General features: G+C 37.8%; 1 long non-coding RNA gene across 1 annotated transcript; it reads left to right on the forward strand.

Annotated features, from left to right (window-relative positions):
• The first annotated feature begins 725 nt into the window (after window positions 1-725).
• LOC114261886 (uncharacterized) lies at window positions 726-23413 on the forward strand. Its single transcript, XR_014330159.1, has 3 exons — window positions 726-950; window positions 3274-3377; window positions 23182-23413. It is a non-coding gene; the product is annotated as an uncharacterized LOC114261886 (long non-coding RNA).
• The last annotated feature ends 1058 nt before the right edge of the window (window positions 23414-24471 follow it).

Consider the following 24471-nt stretch of genomic DNA (forward strand, 5'->3'; position numbering starts at 1 on the left):
TTTTAGTCTTGGGCTAAAAAATCTCGTTTGGGAAAGGCTTCTAGTTTTTTTTGACTTTTTTGTAATAGAAAGAATATAATGATTACGGATTGAATGTAATGTTTTATTTTTTGTGGCTAAAAAGCCTATTTAGTTTTTGGTGGATATTTTAGCCAAAAAAGCCTAACCTTTGGCTTCCCAAACCAAGGGTGGGAAAAGAAATAGAAATTACCAATACATAGAGGGGTGCAAGTGACACTTGCACCTCTACAGCATTTCATTTGCACCTCACCATAGACACACTTGGCCCCATATAGTTGTAATTTTTTTCCTCTTCTCCCACCTACATATAATTTTTCCAGCAAACATCACCATAAATAGTTCCAAAAAAAAAAATCACCATAAATACCACAATCATATAGAGGTCGTTTGGCAACTACTATAATAGCATATTTTTTATATTTTTTAAAGTCATATTATCTCTTTATTTTCTTATACATTTTTTTCATAAAAAATTAAAAAATATATTTATTTAACACTTCTCAAACAATCTAATCCTGTTTAATCTGGTTATGTACAAACGGGTTCGGTCCTAGTTTGGCAAAAGCTGTGTTTGGCAAGTTATTTTCTTAGTTTACTTTAGATTTAAAAAAAAAAAAAAAAAAACTCACGATAAAATAAAAGTTAAAATATTATATCTAACTTATAATTATTTTATTTTTTTTTCTTACAATCATCAAAATTTAGTATAAAAAAAAAATTAACTACCATTTTAAATAACTAAAAAAACAAATAGTAACCTTCTCAAACAAGGGGATAGTATGGTTTTAAAAAATAAACCGGTTCGAAGCGAATCTAACTGGTTTTTTTAAAACATATTAAACCCTAGCGGCTAGCCATTCTCCCACTCCTCACACTCTTTCGTCTTTCCTTCGCAATCGCACGTCTAGCTGGTCTGATAACTCCTATTGGTGAGTAATTTGTCTTATTTCTTTAATTTTTTCCCTTTGATTTAGGGTTTTTATTTATTTTTTTGTTTAATTGTTTGTTTGTTAATCTCTTTAACTGTGCTTGTCCCCTTTGTAAGTCTAAATTAAGAGAAATTATCACAGGTCCGTCTCATATCCTTACAATTCTATTGATTACATCACCATTATTTTCTCTCTCCCTATATGTTTTTTATGTATTGCATAAAGCCTTTCGTTTGCATGCTTTTTAGTATTTTAGTGTTTTTTTTTTTTTGCTATTTTAGCTATAAAAAAATAAAATAGATTTTTTAGTCCAATAAGATAAAACATCACACCCAATCCATAAGAATTTTATTTTTTCCTCTTTAGTCTCAGGCTAAAATAGTCAAAAGCAAAAACCAAACCACATCTCAAATGGAGTAATCAATAGAATTGGAAGGAGTCTATAGTTGGAATTGCTGAAAGATACAATAATTCCTCATAAATTAGGCTTTTTAACTATTAATTTTAATTTTTATTGATTACGGCTTTTTAGGTTCTGGGTTATCAGGTACTAATTTTTAACTTTTGTATAACTGACTTGATTCTGTTCCCATACCTTTTTTATTGTATTAATGGACTGGTTATATTAGATTTGGGTCATTTTAGTATTTCACTTAATTGATTAGCTCTGTTGTGGAGGAATCATGAACCCAATTCGGTTCGGTTCAGTTCTCGTCAGTGCCAATGGTCCAGTCTGGTTCTCAAATTTATGGAATCATTAGGACCTGTTTGGTTCCTAATGTAAATCGTAACCGTGCACCTTAAATTTTGAAGCTCTTTACAGATTGTTTGACACTATTTTATTAGGAATATGAATCGTTCCGGTATGTGGAATGAGAATGGGAGTATAGTAAGTGACATTCTCTAAAATTTGGTGAGATAAATTATAGGCTTGTATAGCTTACACTATTAAAATTAGGATTCTTTTAGAGCAATTTTCTTTTACAGTTAGACATCCAGTGAAATCTATGTCTTTTTTGTTCTTTTTTTATTTTTCAAATTAATCATGTACCAAAACATTTCTATGAGCATTTTGACCCATTTTTTGTGTTTTGTTCAGTGAAAACTCCACTCCACTTAGATTTTCGTTTATTATTTTTGATTTTTTTTTCTCAAGGAATTGTTGAAGTATTTATTGGAAAAAAATTGGAATTGATTTGGATCACTAAATTCATCATTTTGCAACAAAAGTGTATCATGTTTTGGAACTTGCATTCCAAAACATAATTTGTGAGGGTATTAGTGTTTTCTGGTAACACTATACGGACACAATTCTTACTCTAGATACTATATCTATAGAAATCGAAGTATATGCCTAGATGTTATTTCTTCTTTCTTCTTCATATCTTTCATGCTCCACACCTTTATAACTTCCAAACCTAATCTTACCCAACTTCTTTCCTTTTTCTTAACCCTGCTTTGCAAGCCTATCTACAACACATTAATTCATTAACCAATCGACCATAACAGAAGAGTGAATCTAACCAGCTTATGCTAAGTCACTGCACTCAGAAGAACTGTTGGATAGTTGCCTGTCCATCGCAAAACCCTACCATTTTGCGACCCTAAATCCTAAAAACTTATATTAACCAACTATTCAGCTCTATCATCTTATGAAAGCATAGACACCTCTCCAAAGGTTATGTACTAGTGTTTGATATGTTGGTGAGTGGGGACACGGAGGGTCCCATTTTTTAAAAATATTTTCGAAAGAATAGCATACCAAGGTTGATGAATTTGATGAGAATTAATGTTTGACACAAGATAAATATATAATATTAAAAAATATGATATATCTAATAAATATTTAAAATTATATGTTTTGCTCAAGTCCTAGGCATGTCGTGTGCTGCATTTTTTAAAAATTTGCATGTCCATGTCCGTGTCATTTCATGTGTTTGTTTTTGTGCTTCTTAGATAAAATTTAACAACATCAGCCTTAAAATCTCTCATTCCACGTTGCCCTAGGATAACTTCGGACTCAAGGCTTTTAGGAGAGTGTTTCCCTCATTTGTCCTACATTTTGCTTCTCCATGAATATCAATGCAATGATGTTGAGCTTCAAGTTAAGTTATTCTGGTTATGATGTTACATTTGTTAACTTTTTTTTTTTTTTTTTCTTTTTCCCCTCACTTGTTTTAAAGTGGAACTATAGACACAATCGTAAGAAGGCGGAAGAGTAAGCTTTTTGAATAGCTATATTATTTTGTTATTATAACGACTTCAAAAATCTAATATTTTCAGGGTTATTTTGGGAATCTCACAGCTTATATTCAAATTGTAGGGTATACGCAGAGAGGTTAATTTCCCTCAATGTTCAGATGTTCTCCTTGTGAAACATGTTTCAAAGAGGCTCAATTGATGCTATATTGCCAGAACGTGAACAAGGTAAGTTCTTCCTAAGGTGGAAAGAAGCTAACAATAATAATATTGAAAGCTTTGTGCCAAAGAAAAACAGTATAGTCAATTGTCTCTTGAACTTAGCTCATTGTTAGGCCATCAAATATTTAATTGGCTTTTTGTGATTGAAGATTTTTCATTGGGCATTCAGGCACTGTTTTTGTTCAGAAACATAGTGATGAATTCATCATTTCCCTCTAATGCACCTTTAATGTTTTCCAGTTTGCGTATCTTAGAATCATCAGATGATCCTGTGAAAATATATTGTGAGTCTTACAAATTAGGCATGATTCTGGTTGTACATATTAGAGTCCTATTAGAGGCGTGATTGTATTAGAGTCCTATTAGAGACATGATTGTATTTTCCTTTTTGGTCTAGGAGTTAAGGCTATATAATCTAAGGTCTGATTGTAATCAAACACACAATTGAATATACAGAAATATAGAAAGCTTACATGGTATTAGAACCCCTTCTGAAACCCTAGGTCTGGCCTTGATCATTCGAATCATTCGAAGTTCTTCGTTCTTGCTTGCTGGGTCTTTCTGGGTCGATCGAAGCTAGCCCTCATCGAAGCTAGCCCTCTCTGGCTCGTGACAGTCGCGAAAGCCCTCTCCGAAGCCACGAAGGTCTTGCTGGGTCGTGACAGTCTTCTCTAAAGTCACGACAGCCCTCTCTATCTTCGCCGAAATTGTGATTGCCTTTTGGTATTGGGTTTGAAGTCGCATGTCTGGTCTGGGCTTGAGGGATCTCTCTCACTCTCTTGTGACCTCCGCGTTGGCTCTCAGTCTGGTCTTTGCTCTCAGTTTTGCTCTCTTTCTATCTTCAGTTTTGTTCTTTATGTTCTGATTTCAGTCCACCTTGACCCCTCTGTCTCAACTTTGGATTATTATAGGTTGACCCCTCAACCTTATTGGGTTTTATCACTGTGCCCCATCAGTTCTCTTTTTTTATTTTATTTTATTTTTTTATTTCTGGTTCATTACAATGTCGGAAGATAAAATCTAAGCTATTAAATGCAAGCTTACAAGTGACAACTATGTTTATTGGTCTAGTGTTATGAGAAATTTTCTTCTTGGTCGAAAAAAATAGGGATATGTTTCTGGATCTGTTCCTCGTCTATTGGATCCCAACCAAGAAGACTATCTGAGTTCCTGTGACACTTGGGATTGTGATAATGCTTAAGTTTTGACCTGGTTCCATAACTCTGTGGATGACCATATTGGGATGATGTTTTCTAAATATAGCACTGCCAAAGATATATGGGATTACTTACAAAGTGTTTATCAGCAGTCCAACTTTGCCAAACGGTATGAGTTGGAAACAACTATTCAAGGAGCTCGTTAGCGGGATTTGTCAATTCAAGACTTCTACATTGAGATGACAGGCCTCTGGGATCAGCTAGCTCTTATGGAACCATCTAGGCTCTAGACACTAGACGCTTATGTTGAGTTTCGGGCACAAGGTCGTTTAGTGCAATTCTTAATGGCACTCTCCCCTTAGTATGAGGCTATCCGTAGTGGTATTTTCATCGGTCTCCTCTCCCCTCTGTGGATGCTATTGTTCGTAAGCTCCTCTCCCAGGAAACCCATCTTAAGATAGCCAGTTAGACTCTGTCTTCTTGGCTCATATTCCGTTTCTTCTACTGTCGAACCCCCTACCTTATTAGCTTTAGGCCAATGCAAAGCCCAAGAAGGGGCCACTAGCCTCTGATGAATGTGCTTTTTGCCATCAGAAGGGCCATTGCAAGTACAACTGTCCCAGGATGGGCCGTCAATCTGCTCAGTCTTCTTAGCCGCCTCAGCCATAGTCCCGAGGTCCTGCTTCGAGTACTTTTCGCCCTTCTGCTGCTTATACTGCCTCTGCCCCGGCTTCTAATCCTGACTTGGCTTCCTTGAGTACCCAAATTGCTCAGCTTCAGCACCTTTAGTCCACCTCTCAGTCATTTTCATCTGCCTCTCCTCATTCAGGTTTGCTTGGGTCCTCTTTAGTTATTCCTTTCTTTGTCTGGCTTTTTTATTCTGGTGTCTCTCATCACATGACTCCTCACCTTTCTTACTCCAACACTTTATCCCCCCTCCCTTTTCTATTATTATCAATACTGTTAATGGGTCTAGTCTGTCTGTCTTATCTATTAGGTCTGTTTTACCCTCTGCTATGTCTGGTGTTACTATTTCCTCTGTTTTTTATGTTCCTCAACTGTCTGTTAGCTTGCTTTCTATCAGTTAGTTTGATGCTTCTGGTTTTGATGTTATTTTTTCTTCTTCTGTCTTTTGTGTGCAGGATCAGGTATCCAAGAAGCGGATTGGGACCGGCCGTAGAGTTGGGCAGCTCTATGTGGTGGAAAGTTTGCATCTTCTTCAATCCACCTCCCCCGTTGCACTTTCATCTTTTTAGTTAGATTCTCAGTCGAGTTAGTTTTATTTATGTCATTCTCGCTTAGGTCATTTGTTTGTTGACTGCTTATAGTCTTTAGCTCAGTCAGGATTGTTAGGTAAACTTTCTCCTAGTCAAATTAATGAGTGTCGAGGATGTAAACTTACTAAAATGACAGCTTTACCTTTTAATAACAGTACTTCTATTTCTGCTTCCATTTTTTCTCTTGTCCATACTGATGTCAGGGGACTTTCTTCTATTCTCACAAAGGGAGTTCTGCGTATTATGTGTCATTTGTTGATGATTGTATCCGCTATACCTGGGTTTATCTTATGGCTCATAAATCTGACTTCTACTAGATATATCGTACCTTTCAGTCTATGATCACTATATAGTTTGGGGTCACCATTAAAATACTCTGGTCTAACATGGGTGGAGAATACTTTAAAACTGAATTATGTGAGTATTTGGCCAAATTAGGCACCATTCACCAAACCTCCTGTATTGATACCCCTGTCCAAAATGGTCGTGCTGAGCTTAAACACTGTCATCTCCTTGAGACAACCCGATCTCTTCTTCTGTCTGTCTCTGTTCTGACATCATTCTGGGATGAGGCAGTTCTTACCGCTGCTTTCCTCCTTAATTGTATGCCAACTCCCTTACTCTCCGGCCGATCTCCTTATGAGGCTCTGTATTCCCAACCTCCCAATTATTCCATCACGCGTGTCTTTGGATCTGCTTGTTTTGTTTCCATTCCTCGTAAAGATAGGACCAAACTCAGTGCCTGGTCTCTCTTGTGTGTCTTTTTAGGTTATAGTCTTACACAAAAAGGCTACCGCTATTACGATCCTGTCTCTCGTCGCCTTTATGTCTCCCATCATGTTGCATTTCTCGAACGTCTGTCTTACTTTCAACATTTCTCTTTCACTACTCCAGTTTCCAAAGAGGATTTGGTTCACATTGACCCATTTCCTTCTGAGGTCTCGTCTGATGAATACATCTCCACTGTTCCTCCTGAGCTTGTTCCATCTGCTCCTTCTGCTTCACCTCTAGCTGCTTTTGTTCCTCAATTATTAGTTTATTCTCGTCGTAACACTCCTCCTCCACCTGTTGTCTCTGTCCCTACTGCTACTCCTCCTACTTTTAATGTCACCGATCCTGCTGAACACTGATATCCAACTCGAGCACGTCATGCTCCAAACAGGTTGGGTTGGTCTAATATATGTTTTTTTGCTTCCTATTGTCCTTTTTTGTCCACTATTCACTCTTTTTCAGAACCTCAGTCGTACAAGGAGGCATGTCAGGATCCTCATTGGGTTCAAGTTATGGAGGATGAGTTGTTTGCTCTACAGAAAACTAGTACTTAGGATTGGTTCCTTTCTCTGTTTGTAAGAACTTGGTTGGTTGCAAATGGGTCTACAAAGTCAAGACTCATTCTGATGGGTCTCTTGAGCGCTATAAAGCTCGTTTGGTTGCTAAAGGTTTCTCTCAGGAGTATGGTATTGATTATGAGGAGACATTTGCTCCTGTTACTAAGATGACTACTGTCCGTACTTTGATCTCTGTCGCTGTTATTCATTCTTAGCCTCTTTATCAGATAGATGTTAAGAATGTTTTTCTTAATGGCCATCTCACTAAAGCGGTTTAGATGTGTCCTCCCCCTGGCATTCACCCTTCACTATTTCTCTGGCTAGGTTTGTCGTCTTCGATGTGCTCTGTATGGCCTAAAACAGTCTCCTCATGCTTGGTATGATCACTTTTAGATTGTTGTTACCGAGCTTGGGTTTCATCCTTCTGCTTCTGACTCTTCTTTATTTCTGAGACATACATCGGTTGGTTTTGTTGCTCTCTTACTCTATGTGGATAATATGATCATCACTGGCTTTGACTCTTCTGCTATCTCCGAGGTCAAGCAGCATCTCTTTCGCACCTTCGAAATGAAAGATCTGGGTCCATTACGGTATTTTCTTGGTATTGAAGTTGCTTCTTCTCCAAAGGGCTATTTTTCGTCTCAGGTTAAGTATACTAATGAAGTCATTCACTGTGCTGGTTTTATTGATACTAAGGTTTTTAATACACCTATTGAGCTTAATGTGAACCTTAACTCAGCTGATAGTGTCCCTCTAGATGATCCCACTTTATATCGCGAACTTGTGGGTTGTTTAGTTTATCTGACTATTACTCACCCTGATCTTGCTCATACTGTTCATGTAGTTAGTCAGTTCGTTTCTACTCCTCGCTCTACCCATTGAGCTACTTTGGTTCACATTTTTTTCTATCTCAGGGGTACCATTTTTCAAGGCTTACTGTTGTCCTCTACTTCCTCTTTGGACTTGGTGGCTTATGCTGACTCTAATTGGGCTGGTGATGTTACTGATCGCAAGTCTACGTCTGGTTTCTGTATGTTTCTTGGTGATTTCTTGATCTCTTGGAAAAGTAAGAAACAATCAGTCGTTGCTCGCTCTACTGCCGCAGATAAGTATCATGTTATGGCTCATGCCACTGTTGAGATTGTTTTGCTTCGTTGTCTCTTGTCTGATTTTGATGTCTCTCAATCTTCTCTGACCTCTCTCAATTGTGACAACCGCAATGCTATTCAAATTGCCCACAATACTGTTTTCTATGAGCGGATGAAACACATTGAGATTGATTGTTACTTTGTTCGCCAATATCTACAGTCTGCCTCTATCTCGCTTCCTTTCATCCTTTTGGCTTTGCAACTTGCGGACTTCTTCACCAAAACTCACACTACCACCTGGTTTTAGTTTCTTCTTAGGAAGCTCTTAGTGTTTTCTGCTAAAACTCCTTGAGTTTAAGCAGGAATGTGAGAATATATTGTGAATCTTACAAATTAGGCATGATTGTAGTTGTACATATTAGAGTCCTATTAGAGGCATGATTGTATTTTTCTTTTTGGTTTAGGAGTTAGGGCTATATAATCTAAGGACAGATTGTAATCAAACACAATTGAATATATAGAAATACAGAAAGCTTACAGATCCATCCCCTCAAATGCCTGATGACAAAGAAAGTAAAAGCGCTTGGTCTTCATTCCCAAATCTCCTTTTATGGATGATAAAGGATAAGCTCGATATTTTTGATAACAAGGGACTTGCTGCTGTTTGTCCTGATTGGCACTCTGCATAAGCACAGTATCCGAAAGTTCTTCAATCTGCTGGAGATGGGTTGCCATAGATCTGGCAAGAGCACTGATTTTATGAACAGCTTACAGGAGTTCATCAGTGTTACAAGGAAACATAAATTTAGTATCGATCTAGCCGAATTTCATGGAGCTTCAGTGCTTTTATCGAAACATGGATGGATTCTTCTGCAACAAAGACCGAATTTCGCCAAGCCAAATGAAAGGTTGCCTGATTCTATACTTTTAATAAATCCATTTACAAAGGCTAAAATTAAATTGCCTGATGTAGTAGATCCATCTGATGGATACACTGGTTCCTTTTCCACCTGTGAAGACTATCCCAACTTTGTAGTCCTCCTTAAGTTTGGTAATCCTACTCTGGTGACTATTAGAACAGCTAACCCGGGTAATGAAGTGTGGATTGAGCATACCTATTTTGGTCAGAGGACAGTGGGTGTGTTTGGTTTGGTTTTCAGAGATAAATTTTCAAAAAATATTTTGGAGAGAAAGTTTAGAAATTTTTTTGATTTGTTTGGTTATATATTTTGGAAATAGTTTTAGAGTATGGGAGTTTGTGATGATTTGATATTTTGTTGTAGTTGAGTAGATGTATGTGAGAGAAAAAGTGATTGAGAATGAAAAATGAGAGAGAAAAAGTGATTGATTGATGCATAGGAGAAAAAGTGATTTTGGATTTTTTTTTTTTCAAAATCACTAAACCAAACAAAATTTTGAAAGTTTTTCTCCAAAATTACTCTCCCAAAAACAAACCAAACAAGGCCAGTATTTTCTGTTAGTTCCAACCCCATGCATGCAAAGGAGAGAGTCAAAGCAAAGATGGCATGAGAAGACTTCCACCTTCAGAGAAGGAGGTCTGAGCTGGGCATCTGGCCCTTCCCTTCTCTTCACATTGTTCCTTGTTGATTTTCACCATTTACCATTAAAGATGGTAGAATTTTTTTTGGTGAGTTAGTTTGTCTCCTCTCTTTCTCACTCTCTTTGTGTATAAATAGAGACGGGAGGGAGAGAGTGATTTGTATCAGAAATTTGAGAGAGAAAGCTGTGAGTTGAGTGAGAGATTTTATCTCCTCCTCTGTTTTGTATTTTCCTCCATTTGAGTGAAAATTCTCATTTCTGTCCGTGGATGTAGGCATTGGGCCGAACCACGTAAATATTGTGTTCTCTGTGTGTGCGAGATTATTCTCTGGATGTGTTTGATCCTAACAAAGTGGTATCAGAGCTAGTTGAGTCTCTTTCAGAAAAAACAGAATGTATTTTTCAGAAATGCCCAGAAATCAAAGTGGTTGAAATTCACTTTTGATCACACCAGCTTGAAGCCCTTGACGAGACGATCACAGAGGTGAAAACCACGTCGAAAAAGGAGGCCGGGCGAATCCACACGCGCCGTCACGCGCCACTTGACGCCGAGACCACGCGCTTCAACGCGCTACACGCGTCTCACGCGTCTTCTTCGTTCTTCCAGGCGCTGACGTCATCTCACCGCCGTTTGTTGACGTCACATCAACGACGGCTGCCATCGTCTGAGCCGTTAACCAAGCCGTCCAGCCGCTGACCAAGTCGAGCCGTTAAGCTGAGTCGGGCCGAAGCCAAAGTCGCTGACGTCAGCTTGACGCCAGTCGATCTGGAGAAATAATTCGGTGCTTCTCAGCCACATCAAATTCTGCCAATTTGAACCATTCAATCTATTTTAGCTTGATCTGAATCATTCTGAGTCCATTTTTGATGGTCCAATAGTGCTTTCCAACTATTTAGAATATTCTGGACACATTCGTACGGTCAGATTTTGCAAATCAATTTTCAAAAAAAAAATTGCAGTCTTTCTTTTGGCAATCCAAAGTGCTTTTCAGCCTAATTTGATCAGTCCGGACTCAATGGAGAAGTCTGATAGAGGAATCAACGTCGACCTCGGGATCCATGATAAAGCTGAATGCTTCCAACTATGCAATTTGGAAGCCAAGAATGGAGGATGTCCTGTGTTGCCGAGATTTGTTTGACCCCATTGAGCTTCATGGAGTTAAACCAGCAACGGAAAAAGGCGAAGACTGGAAAAGAAAGAACCAAAAGACCATTGGCCAAATCAGACAATGGATCGATCACAGTGTCTTCCACCATGTCGCCTAGGAGACTGATGCATATGCTCTCTGGACAAAATTAGAAGGCACGTACTAGTCAAAGACTGCTCGGAATAAAGCCCTCCTGATGAGAAGACTTGTAAATTTGAAGCTAAAATGTGGTATCTCTGTTGCTGAACACACTAGTGAGTTTCACAATCTGGTGAACCAACTGGCAACTATCAAAATGGAGTTGGATGATGAGATGCAGGCCCTATTGCTGTTCAGTTCTTTGCCAGACAATTGGGAGACGTTGGTGGTGTCCCTCAGCAACTTTGCCCCATAAGGGAAACTGACCATAAGCATGGTTACAAATGCTTTATTTAGTGAAGAGGCAAGAAAGAAAGACATGGGTGGAGATCAGTCCCATGCCCTCGTCACAGAAAATAAAGGTCGAGGCAAAAGCAAAAGCAGAGGACGCAGCAGAGGAAGATCTCAAGACAGAGGAAAATCCAGAGAAGGTACGAGCTGGCCAAGGTTCATGTGTTACCATTGTGGCCAAGAGGGTCACATAAAGAAGTATTGTTGTGCCTTGAAAGGAGAACAAAAACAAGGCAATAGATAGCCAAAGACCGAAGATGGGAACACTGCAGTTACTGTCTCAGAGGATATTGCATTATTCTCTATTGAAGAAGAAGAATGTCTCCATATGTCAGACAACGACACTGAGTGGGTGGTAGATACAACAGCTTCCTACCACGCTACATCCCAGAAGAAGTTCTTCAGTACGTACCAAGCTGGAGATTTTGGTACAGTGAAGATGGGTAACTCCAGTTTTTCGAAGATTGTGGGAATTGGTGATGTTTGCATCCAAACCAAAGTTGAGTGCACGATGGTATTGAAAGATGTCAGGCATGCTCCCAATTTATGCCTGAATCTTATCTCAGGGATAGCCTTAGATCGACAAGGCTATGAGAACTACTTCGGCAAAGGCATATGGAAGTTAAAAAAGGGATCTTTGGTGGTAGCCAGAGGACAAGCAATTGGCACACTGTACAAGACTCATGTGGAGGTGAATTCAGATAGCCTCAACGCAGCAGAAGATGAGGCGTCACCAAATTTGTGGCACAAAAAGCTGGGTCACATGAGTAAGAAAGGGTTGCAGATTTTGGCAAAGAAGTCACTTATTCCCTTTGCAAAGATGCGAAATTGAACCCTTGTGACAACTGCTTGTTTGGAAAGCATCATAAAGTCACTTTCCACTCATCATCCAGAAGACAATCAGAGTTGTTGAGTAGAGTATACTTTGATGTTTGCGGTCCCATAGAAGTGGAATCTTTGCGTGGCAGAAAATACTTCCTGATGTTTATTGATGATGCATTACGGAAGGTATGGGTTTATGTCCTAAAGACCAAAGCTGAAGTGTTACAACATTTTCAGACATTCCATACTATGGTGGAAAGAGAGACCGGAAAAAAGCTGAAGTGTCTCCGAACAAACAATGGAAGCGAGTACACGTCAAAGGAATTTAAAGCCTACTGTGCTACTCGCGGCATCCGGTATGAGAAGATTGTTCCTGGAACCCCACAACACAATGGTGTAGCCGAGAGAATAAACCGAACCATTGTGGAGAAGGTCAGATGTATGCTCAAAATGGAAAAGTTGCCAAAGCCATTTTCGGAAGAAGCTATTCGTGTTGCTTGCTATTTGATCAACATATCGCCACCAGTTCCACTGAATTTTCAGATTCCAGAAGAAGTATGGTCTGGAAGGGAGATCTCTTACTCTCACTTGAGAGTGTTTGGGTGCAAAGCATTTGCACATGTGTCCAAGGAGCACATGCAGAAGCTGGATGACAAAGCCACTCCATGCATCTTTATTGGCTATGGAGATGAAGAATTTAGATACAAATTATGGGATCCGAAAAACAAAAAGGTCATTCGAAGCCGAGATGTGGTGTTTCAAGACGGCCAAACTTTAGAAGACTTTGGGCAACCAACCAAACCCAAAGTTGATGATGTTTCAGAAATTATTCTAAACCCTGCACCATCACAGCATGCCACTGATGAAGAAGAGGTACCGCAACATTCAGCCAATGATGTAGAGTTGCAGGATGGATTTCCAGAAGAAGAAGATCCAGAAGCAGTGGGTATTGAGCAAGGAGAGCCACAACCCCCTCCACCAGAGACTGTTGTTCCATAGTTACGAAGATCAACAAGAGAGCCTAAGCTGTCGTCAAAACATGCTGCTTCAGAGTATATTTTTCTTACTGATGAAGGGGAGCTAGAAAGTTTTCAAGAAGCTCAAAATCATAAGGAGAAGAGTAGCTGGTAGCAAGCTAAGCAAGAAGAGATACAATCCTTGCAGAAACATCAGACTTATGATTTGGTGAAACGTCCCCAGGATCGAAAAGCATCGCATAACAAATGGGTGTTCAAGTTGAAGAAAGATGGCAACGGAAAGCTAGTCAAGTGTAAGGCTCAGTTGGTTGTCAAAGGTTTTGGACAGAAGAAAGGTATTGATTTTGATGAAATCTTCTCGCCAGTTGTGAAATGACATCCATTCGAGTAGTTTTGGGACTAGCGGCCAGTTTGAATTTGGAACTTGAACAGATGGATGTGAAGACGACATTTCTCCATGGTGATCTGAAATAAGAAATTTACATAGAGCAGCCAGAAGGTTTTGAAGTCAAAGGGAAAGAAAACTTAGTCTGCAGATTGAAGAAGAGTCTCTACGGCCTCAAACAAGCGCCGAGACAGTGGTACAAGAAGTTTGACTCATTTATGGTAGGACATGAGTACAAGAGAACTGTTGCAGACCAGTGTGTTTATGTCAAGAAATTTCTCAGCGGAAACTTCATCATACTCCTGCTTTATGTTGATGACATGCTGATCGTTGGACAGGATGCCACAGCAATCAGATCACTGAAGAAGGAGTTATCACAATCCTTTTGACATGAAGGACCTAGGCCCTGCACAACAAATTTTGGGCATAGAAATTGTGCGTGACAAGAAAGCCAAGAAGTTGTGGCTGTCACAGGAGAAGTACGTTGAACGGGTAATTGAGAAGTTCAACATGAAAGATGCCAAGCCAATCAGTACTCCGCTGGCTAATCCTTTTAAGCTGAGCAAGAGTTCTTGTCCCTCCTCTACAAAAGAAAGGGAACCGACGAAGGCTATTCCCTACTCATCTGTCGTAGGGAGTTTGATGTATGCAATGGTGTCTACCCGTCCAGATATTGCTCATGTTGTTGGAGTAGTAAGCAGATTCCTTTCCAATCCAGGGAAAGAGAATTGGGAAGCAGTCAAGTGGATTCTGAGATACCTCAAGGGTACGACAAAAATGTGTTTGTGCTTTGGAGATGCTAAACCAGTCTTGGAAGGCTATACTGATTCAGATATGGCAGGCGATCTTGATGGTAGGAAATCTACATCGGGATTTCTATTCATTTTCGCAGGGGGAGTTGTGTCTTGGCAATCCAAGCTATAGAAGTGTGTTGCTTTATCCACAACTAAGGCAGACTATATTTCCGGAGCGAAAACTGGGAAAGAGATGTTGTGGTTGAAGCATTTTCTACAAGAGTTGAGATTAAAGGAAGAAAAGCTTACGGTACATTATGATAGCCAGAGTGCCATAGACCTGAGCAAGAATTCAATGTACCATTCTCGCACAAAGCACATTGATGTTCGGTAACATTGGATACGTGAAGTAATGGAAAAACAGTTATTGGAACTGATCAAGATCTACACAGATAAGAATCCAGCTGACATGCTTACAAAGGTGGTCTCGAGAGACAAACTCGAAATCTGCAGAGACATTGCAGAGATGGACTTCAAGGGAGAAGTCAGTCATGCATGTGGGTATGGAGGGGGAGAATTGTTAGTTCCAACCCCATGCATGCAAAGGAGAGAGTCAAAGTAAAGATGGCGTGAGAAGACTTCCACCTCCAGAGAAGGAGGTCTGAGCTGGGCATCTGGAATATCAGCTCTCCTTTCCCTTCTCTTCACGTTGTTCCTTGTTGATTTTTACCATTTACCATTAAAGAGGGTAGAATTTTTTTTTTTGGTGAGTTGGTTTGTCTCCTGTCTCTCTCACTCTCTTTGTGTATAAATAGAGACAAGAGGGAGAGAGTGATTTGTATCAAAAATTTGAGAGAGAGCTGTGAGTTGAGTGATAGATTTTATCTCCTCCTCTGTTTTGTATTTTGCTCCATTTGAGTGAAAATTCTCATTTCTGTCCGTAGATGTAGGCATTGGATCGAACCACGTAAATATTGTGTTATCCGTGTGTGTGAGATTATTTTCTGGGTATGTTTGATCCTAACATTTTCAGAATACAGAAATCTAATTACTATGGGACAGAATGTGTATTTCTACCATACAACGAGAAGGATGATAATTTACAATATGGCTAGTGATTCGTGGAAAGAGTTGTCCAGATTAGAGAATGTGTTTTTAAAAGGTTATATTACACAGCACGAAGGAGCGAAAGTGAAAATTGAGCAAGATGACTACAATTTCTAGTCATTTAAAGTGTGTATAATGATGCTGATACTGCATGGGTGAGGTTGAATAGCGATGCTGTGAGGGACACAAGTTGGTACTTGTGTAACTTGTGCAATTGCTTCTCTGCGAAGGAAAAAGGTTTGAAGGTTTACTCTCTTTGTCCAATGTGAGACAGGGCTGTTCATAGGAGCAATGATAATGTTGTTTTGTATTGCCAGAAGTACACAAACTCTCCAGCTTCCATATCCAGTAAGTATGTTTGCATGTTGGGTTGATATTGGTTAACTAGCAAAATTATTTGGTGCCATGGGGCACCACACCACATAGGCCATGTCATAGACCAATCAGCAAATGTCATCGCCCCAATTTGTCTCTCTAATTATCAACACAAATTTGTGTGCCTAACTTTTATTACTATCACTGTTGAGTTCTAGCACCATGTGGCCATGTCCCAAGAACTTCTCTGGTTAACTAGGGCCTGTTTGGTAATCATTCTGTTTTCAATTTACAGTTTATATTTACAAAAATTTTAAAAATTATCATAAAAACTTGTTTGATAATTTTTTTGATTTATAAATGGTTGTCTCAGTTTATAAGTTTGAGAAAAAAACGTAAACTCAAAAAATGAGTTTACGTTTTTAGTTTTCAATTAATTTATTTTTCAAATAATTTATTTTCAATTTTTTTTTTCAAATATTTTTTTTCCCAATTAATTTTTTTTCAATTATTTTTTTAATTAATTCTTTTTCAATTAATATTTTTTCAAATATCTTTTTTCCCAATTAAATTTTTTTCAATTATTTTTTAATGAATTCTTTTTCAATTAATATTTTTTTTCAAATAATTTTTTTTTCAATTATTTTTTTCAAATAATTTTTTTCAATTAATTTGTTTTTCAAATATTTTTTTTCCCAATTAAAATTTTTTTTCAATAAATTTTTTTTTCAATTATTTTTTTAATTATTTTTTTTCAATTATAATGTGTGTCCCATTGTCATAAATAATAAAAATAAATATAAATATTTTAAGGCCGTTGAAAACGGCTTCGCATTCGGAGGACCATTCAAAAGCCTTGCCCTGCCGTAGTGTATGAAAGAATTGTTAGTAGCGATCTGTGGACCGACTGATGAACCTGTTGAGCGCGGCGGCCATCTCCATTAACTTTTGAAACTCTTTTACTGATCGGGGGGAGCTGAGCTCCAGGATTGCTGTGATTTGCCTTAGGTTAGCTTCGATTCCTCGGTAGTTGACAATATATCCCAAGAATTTGCCAGAGCCGATTCCAAAAGTACATTTGGCAGCGTTCAACTTCATTCCATATTTGCGTAAGATGCTGAATGTTTCTTCAAGATCGGCTATATGATTCTACTTTACTTTGGACTTGACCACCATATCGTCAATGTACACTTTCATTGTGCGGCCAAGTTGCTTCTTGAACATGGTGGTAACTAGTATCTGGTAGGTTGCCCCTACATTCTTCAGTCCAAAAGGCATAACCTTATAGCATTAGGTTCCTCTTGGGGTGAGGAATGCAGTTTTGTCCTAGTCCTCCGGATGCATGGCAATTTGATGGTAGCCTCTGTAGGCATCGAGGAAACTCATGTGCTAATGACATGCTGTAGCATCTACCAGTTGGTCTATTCTTGAGAGAGGAAAACAGTCTTTGGGGCAGGCTTTGTTTAGGTCCGTGAAATCAACGCATACTTGCCAGGTCCCATTCTTCTTCTTCACAACCACAGTATTAGAGAGCCATGTGAGGTAGGTCACTTCCCTGATTGCCCCTGCATCAAGCAGCCGGTCAACCTCTTCAATGACGACGGCAGTGTGCTCTGCGACAGATCGCCAGCATTTCTAACTGATCGGCTTGCACCTAGGGTCAACATTCAAACGGTGCGCTGAAACAGTTAGGTCTACGCCCGGCATTTCATATAGAGTCTACGCAAAGACATCAAGATTATCGAGCAGGAAGGATACTAGCTGCTGTCTGTCGGCTTGACTTAGGGAGGTGCTGACCATGAAGAACCTCTCTGGTTTGCTGTCAATCTCAACTCGGTCTAGGTCTTCCGTGGCTTTCTCATTTGGGAGCCGCCCGACATCGTCGAGGCTATCATGATCCGGCACCTCGATGGAATTAACTTGCAAATCCTTTGGCGTCTTTCCGGAGAGAAGATAACATGCTTGTGCCGATTGCTGGGAACCACGGATTTGCTCAATGCCATATTCTATCGGGAAGCGTAAAAGCTGATGATAGGTGCTTGGGACCACCCGCATAACATGTAACCAAGTTCAACCCATGATGAGATTGTACGGCGAAGGAAGCTTGACGACCAAGAATTCCACATCCACTGTTCGGGAGCCCGCTCGGACGGGTAATATGATTTTCCCCAATGGGTACTCTGGATTTGCGTTGAAGCCGAATAATGGATAAGGAGCCGGAGATAGGTCTGATTCGTTAAAGCCAAGTTTGATGAAGGTCTTGTAATACATAACCTCCGAAATACTTCCCTGGTCTATGAGAACGCCCTTGATAGTAAATCGGTTTACCCGCAGTTCAATGACCAGTGGATCGATGTGGGGGACTGTTATGCCAATAAGATCAGAATCGTCGAAAATGATACTCGGAGCTTCGCGTGGCCGTTTTGTCGGCGTGAGTTGCTGTTGGGATACTAGGTGTGATTGAATTGTATGTACGGCTGGGGGCGTTGGCAGGCTATATATCATATGGATGACATCAAGTGGAGGTGAATCCCGCCGAAGTGCAATTATTCTGGTTGCGCTCTTTTGGACATGTTGCTGGGGCTGACCATCTTGGACCAACTCCTTAAGGTAGTCTTTCAAAGCATAGCTATTGTCACGACTGTGATCTTCATGATATTCATACCGCCTATCCCTTCTTCTCGTGTCGGGACGTGCCACCATTTCTGACGGCCATTTGAAGAACGAGAAGCTTGTATGCGGACTTTCTTCGAAAGAACTGGAAACTTCAGATCGTCCTTTCTTCTTGGGGACCGAGGATAATAAGTCAGAGTCACTATCAGCATCGTGTTGAGCTTGAGGTCGTCGACCATCTGCCTTCACAAGTTGTCCTGGGGGTTGGCGTGCATCTCGTTTGGACTTTTTCACCTCCGAGGCCAAATCCTAACGGAGACGTCTATTTTCAGCGATCATGTTGGCCAATCTCTGTTCGTTTTGTTTTTCTTTTTCTATGATCACTTGTGTTGCCTTATGCGCCAGAGTTGAAGGTGAAGCGTAGTGCAAAGCGCGTATGGCAGGGATAATCTCCGGTCCGTGCATGTTTGTTGGAGTGAGGTCGACTTTCTATGTGGTATCATTGGTGACCATTGGAGGGTCTTCCGTCACGTTCGCCATGGATATGCTTGAGTATTCCCACAGACGGCGCCAGCTGTGGAGAAGTGGTTTAGGAAATACTCTTCTGATCCTGGGGGACGCTCGTGATCCTCTGATAGTCACCTGAAAAGAAATAAACACTCTGGTCGGGGGTGTCGGAATTAGCACTCCGACGGACAAGTTAGTCTCAACACTCAAGATTACTTGTATTCTAAGTTAAACACCACAATTTTCACATACCTCTTTCTCGCTGATGTCTTTTCTATTTATATCTTTTCTTCTTTGGGCCTCGGATTAGATCCATTTCCAACCCCCTATTCGGCATATTTTATAATAGACCAATCTTCACTCGGCCCCTTGCTTAATCGGCTATTTGGCCGAACAAGGTTGGATTTGAGTTTTCGAGCCAATTGCCGAGTGTTTCGAATCTCGATTCTTCAAAGTTTGACTCTCTGGAATCACTACGACTCCCATTATTCGACCCCCACAAGACTGTTGACATGTATTTGATAACTTCTTGTAATCTTATGAAATTGAGAGAGGATCAAAATTCTTCTTTTTTTCCCTGGATTTCCTTTTATTTTCTTAAATATACCACCCCAAAAAAAAAAAAAAAAAACACACTCAATGAAGAAATGGTTTTTTATTTTTTATTTTTGGTTTTAAACAAAAAATCTGTTTCCAAATTATTCTAAAACAAATAATGATAATAATCATAAATGATGGCAATTGTGTGACATGTGAAAAAATTGGACGATGAATGTCAATATCCAAGAATTGGGAATCAACTAAAAAACTAAGAGAAAATTTGAGTATTTATGCTAATTTCTTGACAAATAGTGCAAGAACTTGCAATTTTTGCAATTACTTTTGCAACCAAAATTGACAAACTTGTCTTAAATCCCAAATTTGGATGCTAAAAAGTTCTAAAATATGCCAAAACATGGAACACCTAAAGTGGATGTTCCTAGACAAACGTATTATTACTAGAAACAAAATATTTAAAAATAAAATATAAAAAGAAGCTAATTTGAAGGATTAAACAAGAGAATCTAATCAAAATCCAACGCGCGTCAATGTCAAGAGGGATTAAATTGTGTTTAGGTTGCAGTTCCATCAAATAACCAAATTTTAATGCACAATTAATGTCGTGATCTAAATACATTTTAGTTGATAATTTTAATGTCAATACATTCTAATTAAATGTCCTATTAAATGTGAATAGTTCATAAATCTGTTATAAATAGTTCATTGTAACCACAACTTCAACCATTTTTCTTTATCCAGTCTTTTCCTTTCCCTTTGTTTTAGGTTTGAAAAATATGTCTTTGAAGAGGTTGTTTGTGTTGGTGTTGGTGGTTCTTGTGGCTAGTGATTTGTTGGACGATATTGTGTGTACAAATCTATATCAAAATCTGAATCTACAAACCAAAAGAAGGACATGTGAAAATGTATGTGAAACACGGTGTCCATATGAATGGTATTTCTGGTCCCCTATTTCGCCATTGGATTGCAAAGAGAGGTGCAAATATAGATGCATAAACCAGAAGATAATGAGAAAATGAACTCTGAGGAAGTTTAATACTCAATGGGTTATTGGGTTTCAAATATGTTATTGATGAATTGATCATGAATATAAATGACAAAATTTTGGATTAAGTGGATAAACAAACATCCAAATTGCACCATTTTTTTTTAATAATTTAGATATCATCGAAATATTTTAATGAAACACTTCGTTTCTTATGTTATGATTTGATGAGTCCTGGTTTGGCATAAACTAATAAGTACACACTTTTTATCTTTTTATTTTTTTTGGATCACATCACCTCTTTACTTTTTTGCACATCTTTTTGTAAAAAGTTAAAAAATATGTATAACTTATAGAAAGATACACATAAAAAGTATGGGAAATTGTAAATTAATGGGATAGTAAAAGAATATTTACATTTTCATGAAGGTTGTAAATTTTTTGTCCACATGGTTCAAATTATTTTTCTATGTCAGAGTTGCACTAGAAATTTTTTTATCTATAATTTAATTTTTTTTTCACAATTTCACTAATTTGTAATTTTTCCTAAAACGAAAAATAAAGGGAGAATTTTGTACAGGGGGACTCACCACAGTTGCCACTTTGACATTTGGATTATTCATTTTGTTAGACCAGGGTCGAGGCTTAAAGCAAAATTTTATTACAATGCTTTTTATATTTTAAAGTTAAATGTAAATAATATTTATTATTTTTAGTAAATTATCATGTAAAATTCATGTCTCTTCCATTCTCATGACTAAAATTTAGAAGTTATTGAAAATATTTAGTTATGACAAAAAAAAAAATTAATCAATTAAAAGTGCCAAAAGTTATCAAATAAATAAAATTTATAAATTCAAAACGAAAACCAATAAAGGTTTGAAGAACCTATTTTAAATTGGTGGCGTTTCTTTTAAAGTGAGCTGTCTTAAAATTATATATTATATACTTTTTAAAATTTATGGAGCCCTTTTCACTGTGAACCTTTATATATATATATATAAGAAACAAAAACGAAAAAATGTGTGCATATGACAAACATATACAAAACCGATGGACATTTTTACCAAAATTTTAAAACTTGTATTTATGCTCATGGAAATATATATATTTTTTACATTTTTCTTGTGTTAGTTTTGTGGAGGCCTTCAACAAAGTAGACCTTATGAGAAACAATTGAATTGTACTTGACTTATGGTTATATACGAAAATTTTGGGGCCATTTTGCAATTGAGGCCTAAAGTCATTGCTTCAATTGCTTTAGGCTTTAACCGGCCCTGTTTTGACCCTGTCCGCGGATCATTTATGATAGAGGTCATTCAACTATTAGGTCACTCAACATGTTGTCTAAAGTCACTAAAAAAATTGCAAAAAATTCTTATTGTTCAAGGATTTGAATTTTCAATGGCCTTGTAAAATAAGGTCTAATTTTAACAATTAGCCTAAAGTTTCAAAAGAACCTTGGACCGTTATTAATTTGTGAAAAATAAATCAAATTGATCTCATAATTAAATGATGTTATTATTATTATTTTTTTGTACTTTGATTAATTTCAAAAAAGAAAAATGATAGAATCCCTAAATATTTTACCAAAAAATTTAAGCATTTAATAATTTTTTTGATAAAATATTTAGTATCCCTAACATTGTTGTTCAACAAATACAACTGAAGAGTTTGATAAACTTAGGCCTCGTTTGGAAACATGCTATTTTAGTAATTTTTTGGCTTTTTAGCTAAAATATGGAGTAAAAAAAATTATATGTTTGGAATGATATTTTGATTTTTTACGAAAAGATGTGCAAAAGTAAAGAGAAAAGAGAACATTCGACTTTTTTATATAGGTTATAGGCTTTTTGATTTTTTTTAAGGGCTTTGATAGAGACCCTATCCAATCACCACCCCCACCACCCCCCACACACACGTGGCGGATGGTGATTGGAGGAGAAGGAAAAAATAAATAAATAAAAAATGCTAGCCAATCATGTTGAGAGGGGGTCAAAGGGGGTCTGGAATATTTTTCTTTTTTTAAATAATTTTTTTGGCTTTTAAACTAAAACTATTATTTCCCAAATGAGACCTTAATCAGACTAGGCAAGTACATGAAACTCAAATTTTGTAAACCCAAATAAATGGTATAAAAGTTGTTTAATTTTGAATTTTTAAGGTAGATTTATGAAAATGGTTCCGCTTCTGGTTGGCAAACTTAAATGGACCATTCAATTTGGGTTTGTGGCCTATTACTCTGGGAGCAAAGATCATATGGTGTTTTATGGTATTATAATTGGTGAAAAAAGTATAGTATTATAATTTTATATTAGGTGATTGAGAAAAATCAGGAAGCATGGTGAATGATGATCAATGAAATAATTTAGACACTATAAAAAATTAAGGTTTTCGAGACCAAAATTTAGGGACAAAATTATTTTTTAGGGGCCTAATATTTTTGTTGCCAAAAGTGTCGTTATTATATTTTTAGCAACAAAATTAGACATTAGTGATAAATTATTATCTTTTTTTAACCAAATTTTTTGTGTCAAAAATAAACTATTTTGAGGCTAAATTATTTTGTCCCTAAAAGTGTATTTGTTAGTGACATTTTCAAAATTTTGTTGCTAACAGCCTTATTTTTTACTTATCGGGACAACCTTTTAGTGACTATTCTCACGACGATAGAAATTGGTCCCTACATGTCTTTTGCAACAAAATTTTTACTTTTAGAGACCAAATTATATGTTGTAATGACACGTGATACTCCAAGAGTACCTATTAATTTTTTCATTATAACTACATCCACGATGATTATGCCTACTCATTTTTTAGGATTCTATGTGTTGGTTGGTAAGAGTATATCTCCAGCTCAAGCAATATATCTCTAGCTCAAGCAAGTAGAACCCACGAATGAAAATCGAGGATAACTTGCCTCTCTAACTGAATCAGTTAGAGAGGTCTGTGTATGTATAGATTATATATATGTTTGTTAATAGTTGGTTAGGTTGCACTCTTGTATTATAAATACTTATGTACTGGTTTGTTGTGAAATGAGATTGAAGATTTCATTTTCTCATCATGGTATCAGAGCAGATTTACTCAAACGAGTATCGAGGGTTCATCTTCTTTCTTACATTATATTCTTGAGTTCGAGTTCTTGAATTTGTTTCAATGGCTTCTCTTCCTCCTAATCTCACACTTCTGATTTCAAGTCTCAATTCTTTTGTTACTATCAAATTGGATTCTACAAATTACATTGTTTGGAAAAACACATCTCCAAAATATACTCAGAGCCATGAATGTTCTCCGCTATGTGGACGGTACTGTTGCTGGTCCATCTGCAACGATCACAGATTCAAAAGGTAAAGATGTGATCATTATTGAATTCTGAGTTGGACACAAATTGATTCACATTTGCTGAGCTGTATTATAGTAACTCTAACTCCCACGGTGTTTACATCTGTGTTTTATTACAAAAGCTGTCAAGAAATCTGGAAGTATCTTGATAAGCGCTTCACGTCACTCTCTAGATCTTGCATACACCAACAAACTCAGTAGTATCATGAAGAAATCTGAGTCCATGGAAGAATATCTTGCTCAGATCAAGAGTCTTGCTGATCAGTTAGCACTTGCTACCTCTCCTATTGAGGATAAGGATCTAGTCTTGATTACTCTAAATGGCTTTCCATCTGAATATAATGCTTTAAAAGTAGTTATTCGAGCTCGATCAGAGGCCATCGCTGTGGAGGATCTTGCTTCTCTTCTCTGTTCAGAGGCTTTGCATATTGAGGTCGATCATAAATCCTCTTCTTCAAATCTTACTTTTGCTTACACTGCAACTAGAAATGAGACTTCAAACAGGTCATCTTCTTATCAGATTGGGAGTCGTGGAAATATATCATCATACAGAGGCTCTTCTCATAGCGGAGGAGGTATATATTTTTCTAAAAATACTTTCAATCGAGGTTGAGGAGGAAGATCTTCATCGTTCCATCATCCATCACATCCATCTTCCTCTTCTTTGGTCTGTCAGATTTGTGGCAAACCAAACCATACTTATCTTGAATGCTGGCACAGATTAGATACTTCCTATCAAACACCAACTCCAAATTCATCTCCTGA

The sequence above is a fragment of the Camellia sinensis genome, chromosome 5, assembly GCF_055761805.1.
Source record: "Camellia sinensis isolate YWXY chromosome 5, ASM5576180v1, whole genome shotgun sequence".
Classification (NCBI taxonomy): Eukaryota; Viridiplantae; Streptophyta; class Magnoliopsida; order Ericales; family Theaceae; genus Camellia; species Camellia sinensis.